The 10,916-nt window shown below is 35.6% G+C and overlaps 1 pseudogene; it reads right to left on the bottom strand.

Moving 5' to 3' along the window:
• The window catches only part of LOC102497929 (testis-expressed protein 9-like), an 80,986-nt pseudogene extending 70,336 nt beyond the window's left edge, over positions 1-10,650 (bottom strand).
• Between the last annotated feature and the right edge of the window lie 266 nt (positions 10,651-10,916).

Raw genomic sequence — 10,916 nt, 5'->3', positions numbered from 1 at the left:
CCTGCTGAGCACTGGCTGGGAGAAGTGCCAGAGACTATTGAAGAGATGCCTTTATTATTCATAGATGAAAAGGGCACAAGGGATGACCAGTGATTGCATGAAAGTAGACTGGGTCACTTATCAAATGATGAGTTCCACATGACTCTTAGGTACCTGAGCAATGCTCATCACTGTGATTCTTTGCTGATCTTCTCCCCTTTCCTGTCCATGTGACCCATTCAGGTCCAGCCCTCTTGACCTATGTCACCAATCTCTCTCTCTTTTTAGAGATATTTTTGCTACAGGGCACATGTGCTGTCTGTCTGTCTGGTGAGCGCACGCACCCTATAGCGAAAACCTCTCCAAAAAAAAAAAAGAAAGAAAGAAATCACCCCCTAGAGGGAATGATTACACCACAATCCCTTCTCCTCCAGTCTCCTCTGTGGATTTTGAGCACACATTCACATGTGCTCAGCATGCGTTCGAGCTGCCTCATCCAAGACTTGAACTGTGTTCAGGTATGTGGGATTCCCTGATGTAATCGCTATGCCATCCGCTGGTCCCCACAATCCCTCTGTATGTTCATTGCTCCATTCCATTTTATCTCAGGAAATACCTTTATTTAAAAGACATAGAAAAAAAGACAAGACTGAAGTGACATGAGAATGGGGGACAAAAAGGGAATAGTCTCTTCCCTGACCTTGTAAAGGGCCATTTGGTTTATAGTATCATATAGCTCCTCCCAGAGGAGATGGCCACACCCCAATCACTTCTCTTCCATTCTCCTACTAGGATCCTGGGCACGCACGTACACACACACACACCACTTAGCATGTTTTTTTAAGTCACAGGGTGCGGAACTTGAACCAGGTGGCCAGCCACATGAACTCTAGCTGCCTTAACCACCAAGCCACAAGTTATACCAAGTCTGTACATATCATAATAATAATGTTGAACATATAGGGATTAAATTCCCAATGAAAAGATATAGACTGGGTAAATGAATAAAAAAACCAGGAACATTTTATATGCTGCTTATAAACACACCTCATTGGTAAAAACACACACAAATTGAAAGTAGAAGATTGAAAAAAGTTATTTAATACAAATGAAATTAACAGCAACAAGAAAAACTTGGGATAACTATTCTGATATCAGAAAAAAATATGCCTCAAGCTAAAATAGGTAAAAAGAGACAAAAGTCACTATATAGTATCGAAGAGATTAACTCACCAAAAATATACAACCATGATACATATGTACATGCCCAATATTGGAGCACCCAAATACATAAAATAAAGACTGTTAGACTTAGAGAGAGATACTCTAACACATTGTTGGGGATTCAGCACGTATTGTCACCATTGAACAGGTCATTTAGACAAAAAACTAAATGAAAAGACACTGGAGCTATATGATACTATAAACCAAATGGCCCTGACAGTCATTTATAGAACTTCACTTAACAACTACAGAATATACATTTTTTCAGTAGCACATGGAATCTCTAAGATTGACCACATAATAAGGCATGAAACGAGTCTCTGAGAATTTAAAAAATACCTAGCATCTGTTGTGACTACAGTGAAATTGAACATAAAAGCAGCAACAAAAAGAACTTTGAGGAACCAGTGGTTGGCTTAGTGGCTATGTTGCTGGACTCTCATGTAGTCAACCACGGTTCAAGTCCTGGACCTGGTGGCTTAAATTCACACTGGGCACATGTGCCTGCGTGCCCAAGAACCCCAGAGGAGAATGGAGGAGAAGGGATTGCGGCATGGCCATCCCCACTGGGGGTGATTTCTCACTTTCTGTCTCTCTGTCTCTCTCTGTCTCTCTGGCAAGCACATGTGCCCTATAGCAGTAAACTAAAAAAAAAAAAAAAAAAAAAAAAAAATCCCTATAGCAGTAAACTAAAAAAAAAAAAAAACAAAAAAAACTTTGAAATACACAAGTACAAACTGAACACAATGATACTGAATTATTTATAAACTACTGAAGAATTTAAGAATGAAACTTAAAAATTTCTTGAAACAAATTATAACAACTATACATAAAATTTCTGAGGTAAAGCCAAAATAATACTAAAAGGGAAGTTTATAGCAAGTAATGCTCATTTCAAAGAAAAGGCATGGTAAACATATAACCCTATGATTCATCTCACAGAAATAGAAAAGCATAAATAAATCAAATCCAATAGTAGTAGAAGAAAATAAATAATAAATACCAGAGCAGAAATAAATAGTAAACAAAAGAATAGTATGAAAAATCAATGAAATGAAAGCTTGTTTTGTATAGGTAGACAAAATCAACAAATTATTAGCTATTATTTGTGAAAAGATATTTGTGTTTTCTATGAAGTTAAGGAGTGAATAGTGTGTGTGTTTTATATCCAAAATGTCTACCTTCATCTTGCTTTTGACTTTTTTATCTTTCTGACTGATTTCTTTCCTTGTTGATGGGTGGTCCTGGATAGATAAAACTTGACTAAATCCTGCAGTGCCATTATATTTTCCCTGACCTCCTTCCTATACAAGCAGAAGTCTGCATTACTATCATAAGTTAAACCATAAAGGTTTCAAGATACATTGCTACTTCTGTGCCTTCCAGCATCCAGATCCTAATCACTTTAGTTATAGCATGTTTTGCTTTGTTTCGATTTCTTGTTAGATCTCTGACACTAATTCCTTTCTGCATGATTTAGTTTCTTTTTATTTGGCAACTTAGACTCATTATAGGAGCAATTGAGAAACTCACCTAATTAAAATTCACAGATCATAAAGTTTAACTCCGCGTTAAGGCTAATTTTTCTTTAAACTATTAAATATCAGTGGTTACTTTTTCAATGGGACTAAAGAGAAAGGCCATTTTTATCTCTTTAATCAATGATATAAATTATTCCAAACCAAAATACCCCTTAGAAAGTGTTAGAAAATATCCTCATTACTATCAAACTGAACTACCATAGAGAGCAAAGAGTCTCTTCTCAATATATGAAATGATTTTTTAAAAAGTGTTAAGTTTAAGTTTTTAGGATTTAAGTGGAGAAGGTCCAATCATCTTAGAAATCGCTTACTGCTTAGAGGTTTCACAGGTTAATATTTTCTGCTAAGGAGTTAAATGCACTTTAGCACTGGGGAAAGAAATAGGTTAGAAACAGGAATGCCTGAGAACAGACATGTGACACTTGCAAATCCATCTTTTGTGCTTAAACCATCCCATCCTGCTGGGTTTCTTTGCCATGGAAGTAGAATATTCATCTATCCTTCTATAATAGTTGTTTCTGAAATAAAACATTGATACATAAAACAAGTAGTTTTTTTTTTTTAAAAAAAAATGAAGGCAAGGTTTGGCTGGGGTAGAATTCATTTATAAGACACTTCTCTCCCACTGCTGTCAGTAGACATGGCCCATCCCGCACTGTGATAATCTATAGTAATCTTCAAGATTTTTCTCCCTATTTTCTTTGAGCATTAGTTGAAATTACATAGTATGGTTACTTTGTTTTGATTTATTTGCCTATTTGCATCATTCAATTTGTTCATCTTTAAAAATGGCAGTAATAATGCCATATACCTACAGAGCATTTTGAGAATAAAAAAAGATTAATACATTTATGGTGATTACTGTGTCTGTAGCATAGTTTAATTACTCAGTAAGTGTTATTTTATTATGATTAATTACTCACTTATGCAGTGCATATTTCTTTTTTCTAAAGAATTATTTATTTAATTACATTCATATTATTATTTTTATAATTATGATCAGACAGAGAGAGAGAGAGAAACGGAAAGTGAGAAAGCAAGCTGCCAGGTCTGGAACTCGACTCAGAGTCGGCCATGTGAGAATCCAATGACTTTAACCAACAGACTGCCTGCCAACTCTGCAATGCATATTTCTTAAATGCAGATTATAATCAGGGAACTGTACTGACATTGGCACTCATTTATTTATTCATTCAATTAGTATTTACTGACATATGATAAGTTGGGTATTGTTCTAGATGCTGTGGACTTTCAGGTGACTAAAACAAAATTGTACCCTCATCAGAAGAAATAAATAAAAACAGTGTGTAATATTAGGAAATAAGGCTTTGAAAGATAACTTGTACACAATAATATAGTAAGCAAAATAGACATAGATCTCACACTTACTAGTTAAATCAGTTAAAGATAGACATGGAGCTTAAAATTAAGGGGTTAGGGCCAGCAGATGGCATGGTGGTTAAGTCACATGGCTAAGCACAGTTCAAGTCCTGGACCTGGTGACTTGTTTTCTCACTCCCCCTAACTCTCATCCTTCTCCAGTGAGCTCATGTGCCCTGTACTAAGTTTAAAATAATAATAATAATAGTAAAATTAAATTATGTTTTTTAAAAATAAAATATAATAAAAATTAAGGTGTGGAGCAATTCTGAGTGGTGACAAGGTCCAGGGAATGGCTATGGGTATGAGTAATTGAATGATGTAGGAGAGGGTTCACTGGTTTTACAGAGGCCAGGAATCATTGAACACATAAGTTCAATGACTCACCTGTATATGTTCTGATTTGGTGTTGCCCATAGTCTGGGAAAGCCCTTGACTTAAACCTTCTTCAACTATAAAGAATACAGATGTTATTGCAAAATAAAAGATGAGATATTGGTTCATACTAGAAACTCATCAAAATGGGAAAATATTTGACTTATACTTAAGGCATTCCCATTATGAAAATGTAAGAGTTTTCATGTTTTGCCTTTTTTTTATTTTTAAGACTACATTCTTAATAGACATCCTAGGAGGTCAGTATTTTATAACAAGAATGTAAGAATTGAGTGCATACTTCGGTGATCAATAGGTTGATAGGTTGATTTTCTTCAGAAAAGTGCAGTTGATGCAAGTTTGTGTGAAAAATTAACTACTAATTCAGTATCAATCTCAAGAATGTTTTTGGCCAGGGAGATTATCTAATGGGTTATAAGAAGTTTTAAATTATCCATGAAGGCTTGCCAGGGATGTCCTCAAAGAACACATCAGACCCAGATAAGAAGGGAGATTTCCCTGAGCTCCACATTTAGTGGGACCTTTTTGTTGGTACTGTGACTTATGACCCTGTGCAACACCATGACCCCAACTGCTCATCTGTAGCATCCAGATGTGGCTGTGTCAGAAAGATGAACTTTAAAAAGGGAGGGGAGAACACTTGCTTTCTCAATTCATAGCTACTTTTATCAATGTCTAAAGATAACAAGAAAAAAAAAGAAATGGCATGTCACAGAATTTGATTCATGGAAGGGAAGGAGTTTACTTGAAGAAATTATTGTGAAACTATAATTATGATACATAAATATAATATAATCTGTTCTTCCCTAAGCTGTATAGCTATTAATACATGTTAAAAATTTGTTGTCTTATTCAATAGAATATTTTAAGTAATATTCCGAGTGCCAGTTATATTATGTGACACTTTGAGACGAACCAGTGTGTAAGAAAAAGTAATTGAGGGGACCAGCAGATGGCATAACCAACATAATGGTTATTTTGCCAGACTTCCATGTGTTTGACTGTGATTCGAGTCCCAGACCCAGTGGGTTAAAATTTATGTCAGGCATATGTATATGTGCATGCCCAAAATCCGGAGAGGAGAACAGAGAAGGAATTGTGACATGGCCATCTCTCCTGAGGGATGATTTCTCACCTTCTCTCTCTCCCTCCCTCTGTCTCTCTGCTGAGCACATGTACTCAATAGCAAAAATCTCTCTTAAAAAAAAGGAAGGACGGGAACCGGCAGTTAGTGTAATGGCTATGTTGCTGGACTCCCACGTAGTCGACTGCGGTTAGCATCCCGGACCCGGTGGCTTAAAACTCATGCTGGGCATGTGTGCGTTCCTGCCCAAGATCCGAGAGGAGAACGGAGGAGAAGGGATTGCGGCGTGACCATCCCCCCGGGGGGGGGGTGATTTCTCGCTTTCTGTCTCTATGTCTCTCTCTGTCTGGCAAGCGCATGTGCCCTATTGCGAAAATCTCTCAAAAAAAAAAAAGAAAGGAAAAGAAAAAGTAACTGAGGCCGGCCCCACAGTCTAGTGGTTAAGGGAGCTGGATCCCACATGGCAGATCCCATGATCCCATGTCAAATCCTGGTGCCAATGATTTGAAAAATGCAGTCAGACTTTCCAGCTAGGTCTTGGAGGAGCCTATCATTGTTCCTCCTAAGAGAAAGGCCATGAACATTGTACCCAGCATACACCAACACTAGCACCAGGTTATAACTGCAACAATCAAGTGAATGGTTTGGAAGATAAAGACAAACTATCAAGTGGAAACTGCCATCTTAGACTTTTTTATCCTCTATTTGTCTCCTAAGTACAAGAAGGCCCAAGCTAGAAGAACAGAGAAGCTTTAAGCTAGATCAGTCAAAGTTCACTTGACTGAACTTTTTAAATATTTGGAAAGGAGAATATCTCTTAGGTATTTTTTAGTTATTATTAAAGCTACAGGAATTATCACAAGATTTCACTAAGGGGCAGAGAAAGAATTCTTTGCAAACTGAGTTTAACTTGAAGTTATATATATATATATTATAGAATTTTATATATATGCATATATATATATATACACACACACACACACACACACACATATATATACATGTGTATATGTATACATATATACGTATGTATATATATATCAATGTATAGATGCTCATTGCTTGCTTTCTACTGAGTACACCTTGTTCAGTAAAAAGATGTTCTAGGAAACATCAGTTTGGGGAATGTATTAAAGGAAATCATGACTTTTTAAAATTAACTTGATAAATACTTGGAACATAAAGTAAATTTCAGGTTTTTGTTTATTTTAACAATGTAAATAGTAATTTTGGGGCATTTCAAAAAGTTATGGAAAATGGAGTTAAAGTGTCAGTTTATTTTGATGTAAAATTTTTGAAAGATATAGGCATTTCCTATGTATACTTTTGAAGACCCTTTTTCTAAAATAAGTTTTAAATTCTAGCTTGAACACTGTAATATAAATAAAGCATAGACATGTAGGAAGAGAAATGCTGAACTTACATGTGAGGCAAAATCCACTATATAGTTCTGTAGAAAATAATTTAAAATAATGTTACATTAAAAAAACTATACTTTTCACCAAAAAAAAAATCATGCCCAACTATTATTCATATAACTATTTAATAAATAAAGAGAATAAAACCTCACTGGCTATGGTTCTAGTTGTTGTATCTCTAAGATATAATTTTAAAAACCTTTTTTTTTCTTTACTGGAAATTAAATTTTATGTCTAATATTTGACAAAGCATTCAGGCTTCACTATACAGTGACCAAATTGTCAAGGTTGACCAGAATCTAAATCCAGATGGAAATAAATGGTCTGAAGTTACTTGGTTTAGATCCCCTTGAAGACTTGGCTTATTACACAAAGTCAGAGCTGGTAGAAGCTTCTTTGCAAGCAGTGACCCTCCCTTGATCTCATCTCCAGATTTTCTGTGTGCTCGTAACTGCTGCTGTTTAAGTTCAGCTTTTCCAGTATTTTTCACCTTTACTGTTGACACTTACTTGAGGCAGGCTTTAAACATAACTTTTTTGGGGGCCATTATATACATATACTTGATATTTGGTAGTTGCTCCCTGATTCTACACAACAGACCTTGTCTAATAGGCACCCTTTCTTCCACCCTTTTCTTCCTCTGTCTCTCTCCTCTTCTGACAGTTCTCTCTGTTCTTTCTTTCTCCTCTAGTTTTGATTACTCTTTCCTGCCTTCTCTGTCTTCTTTCTTTCCCAAATGATTATTAATACAATAATTATGTATTTAGAGTACTAATTTTTATCTTTACAACCAGTAATCAATTAGAAAGACGCCATTAGGAAACTGAGTAAGTACTTTCAAAATTAATGGTTTGGTTCTAAAATATGTGCTATAAAGAAACAAAGGATGTGATGAAAGAGCATGATAGGACTATTAAGACAATGTAGGAAGGGGTCACCTTCCTGGAGTAAGTGGCATTAAAATTAAAAACTGAATAACTCATGTAAATTAGGTGAACTCTGCTGGGAAATGATTATTCAGGGAAAGGGAGAATGAGAATATGTGCTAGTGTCCTCCGCCAAAAGACCCAGGGAACATTTGAGGAACTGAAAGACATTCAATGTGATGAACCTTTTTAGTGAAAGAAGGGAAGGTGGTGAGAGATGAGGCTCCAAAGCAGGGTAAGAACTAAGCAATGCAGTACCTGGTGACTGAAAAAGTTCTTGTGGGGAATTAAGTAGAGAGAGATTAAGAAGTAATGTGGCTGCATTGGACCGAATGACCAAGACTGACTATTGGTGAAGGGAGGAAGAGAGATGAAAGAAAAAACCTCACAACTCAAATGAAACTTCCAGGTTATTTATGATTTGTGCTTACTCCTTTTATACCTATACCCACTAGTGTATAACAGTTTTTTTTTTTCCCCCAGATTGAACACAAGTGCAGTTTTGTTTGTTTGTACTTTTACCTAGGGTGTTCGTTGCCCCTATTCTTGACATGTGAATCCCTGTCTGCTTTTTGAATTGAATTCAGAAGTCTCCTTTAATTGATACATTTTTGGACTTCACATAAAAGTGAAGGAGGATCAAGAGAACGCTGTAATACTGTTTGTAGTTCTCTGTTTATAAGAACATATAGCAATCAATGTTTGCACCCCATGGAAATATGGTTTCAATTTTGTCCTTGAAATACAAGAAGAGATGTGTTGCCAGCACATATTTATTCCTGCCAAGCATTTTCTTATTTCTAGAGTGTACAGACATCTTATGAAGTTTTGCTTTCGTTTTTTTTCAAGTGTAATTTCATTTTAAAGTGATGAACACCTGATAAATGATGACACTAGTTACAATGATGAGGATATAGTCGCGATGATGTGCCAACAGAGATGGTAGATAGAGATACTAATTGCTGCAAATCTGCTAAGAATATTAACTGCTGACTTATTTATTAGGATTTATACTCGAACACAGTAGCTAACTTTCAGATCTGAACTTTAGCATTGATGAGAGTCAAAACAAGGGGCCAGGATTTTGAGGCTAGACATTTTGAATTTGTTATAGTTGGAACTTTTTATCTTATCACTATGTTGAATTACATAGCAGAAAAAGATGAATAATCATGACCTTGTAAGTTCATTATAGATATGTTCCATGTTCATTTACTGATAATTTGATGGCTTGGAGTTTACTTATGACAAACAACATGGCCTGTGACTACTGGCAAAACTGTGACAAATTTTAGTTTTTTAATTTTCTTAAATCAAATTTGTGTTGAATTTTATGTTCATGCTTTTCTTATTTCTATACTTAGCATTTGTAGAGAAATAATAGTATATAATCTAGCATTGGTGCAGAAAAAATTGAATATGAAATATAATATTTTCATGAATCTACATTGGGCTACAAAAGTTGTATTATGATAAATGAGTGAAGGTCATCAAGTCAGCCTTGAATATTCTTAGTCTTCTTACTGCTATTGTAGTCTGTATTTTTTCTCCTTTTTCAACAACACGTTTCATTTTTCACTTTTTCAGTACATTTACCTTTGGAAGTCTCAGAAGAATATACTTTTGCTGCATATCTTCAAGCTCTTGATATCAAATTCACTAAAATGAAAAGCTTCAGAGACCTTTAGATCTGAGTACCTATGACAGCATCATTAAACTTATTCAAAACAGTATATCTTACTATTTCTCTAGCATTGTGACATTGATATTTCTGTAAAATTGAGAACTGGTTTTCAGTTAATAGTAAAAGAAAAGGAAAAAGACTCATCAAATATATATTGTACTCCCATTATGCCATTGAATTTTTTTGCATAAAGTTTATCAATAATATCCCTGTTGTCAAATCCATTATTTCATAACTTCCTAGTAGCATTTGTCATTCTTGCCTACCTTCTTAACCATCACTTGTCTTTTTTTGCCTCTGCTTTCTCATCTATGATAGAGTGTTGTTAGATTTAAATAAGTAAGTTAATACACATAGAAGTCTTAAAGCAGAATGCAAGCATGCAATAAGCACGTAGTACTTTTTAATTTTAGATTTTTGCTATAGAGCACATGTGCTCATTGGAGAGACAAAGAAAGACAGAAAGCTAGAAATCACACACACCCCAACCCCCACTAGTGGGATGGCCATACCACCATCCCTTCTCCTCCATTTTCCTCTTGGGATTTTTGGCACCCATGTATGTGTATGTACGCAGTGTGAGTTTCAAGGCACTGGGTCTGGAACTTGAACATCAGTCAGCCTTATGGGAGTCCAGTGCCTTAACCACTATGCCACCCACTGGTCTCAAGCATGTAATACTTTTTAACTGTTATAATTATTGTAACATTAATTGCTTTCCAACTGTGTCCTAGCCTGTGCATTCCCGAAAGCACATACTGAAGCACTGAAATTAAAGCTTACATGGCGGTAATTTATTGTAAAAACCAGAGAAGGAGCCAGAAACCAAAGGAGTAAAGCAAGTAAGGAAGAAAGGTAAACACAAGGGTACATTGTTAGATTCGCTATTTCCAGGGTGGACATGCAATGTGTTTTGAAACTGACTGCATTCATTTGTTGTCTCTCGTATCCTACTGGTCAGGAATGGCACCATAGGCATTAGTTTCCCCATAGGTTCAGGATGAGACCTTTCCTCCATAGCCTCACTAGCACTTATTTTTTTTTTTTTAATCTTATTCATTCTGACTGCGGTTAGGTGGTATCTCATTGTGGTTTTGATTTGCATTTCACTTATAATAAGAGACTTGAGCTTTTTATTTTTTTTGATATAGTTTTTGACTATTCCTATGTCTTCCTTAGAGAATTATCTGTTCAGCTCAGCTGCCTATTTATTCTGGTTATCAGACCCTTATTAGAGTCATAGTTTGAAAATATATTCTTCCATTCCAGGTGTTGCTGACTCAC

This window comes from Tupaia chinensis, unplaced genomic scaffold (genome assembly GCF_000334495.1).
Source record: "Tupaia chinensis unplaced genomic scaffold, TupChi_1.0 Scaffold143711_1, whole genome shotgun sequence".
Taxonomy (NCBI): Eukaryota; Metazoa; Chordata; class Mammalia; order Scandentia; family Tupaiidae; genus Tupaia; species Tupaia belangeri.
This window is presented reverse-complemented; position numbering and strand designations above follow the sequence as displayed.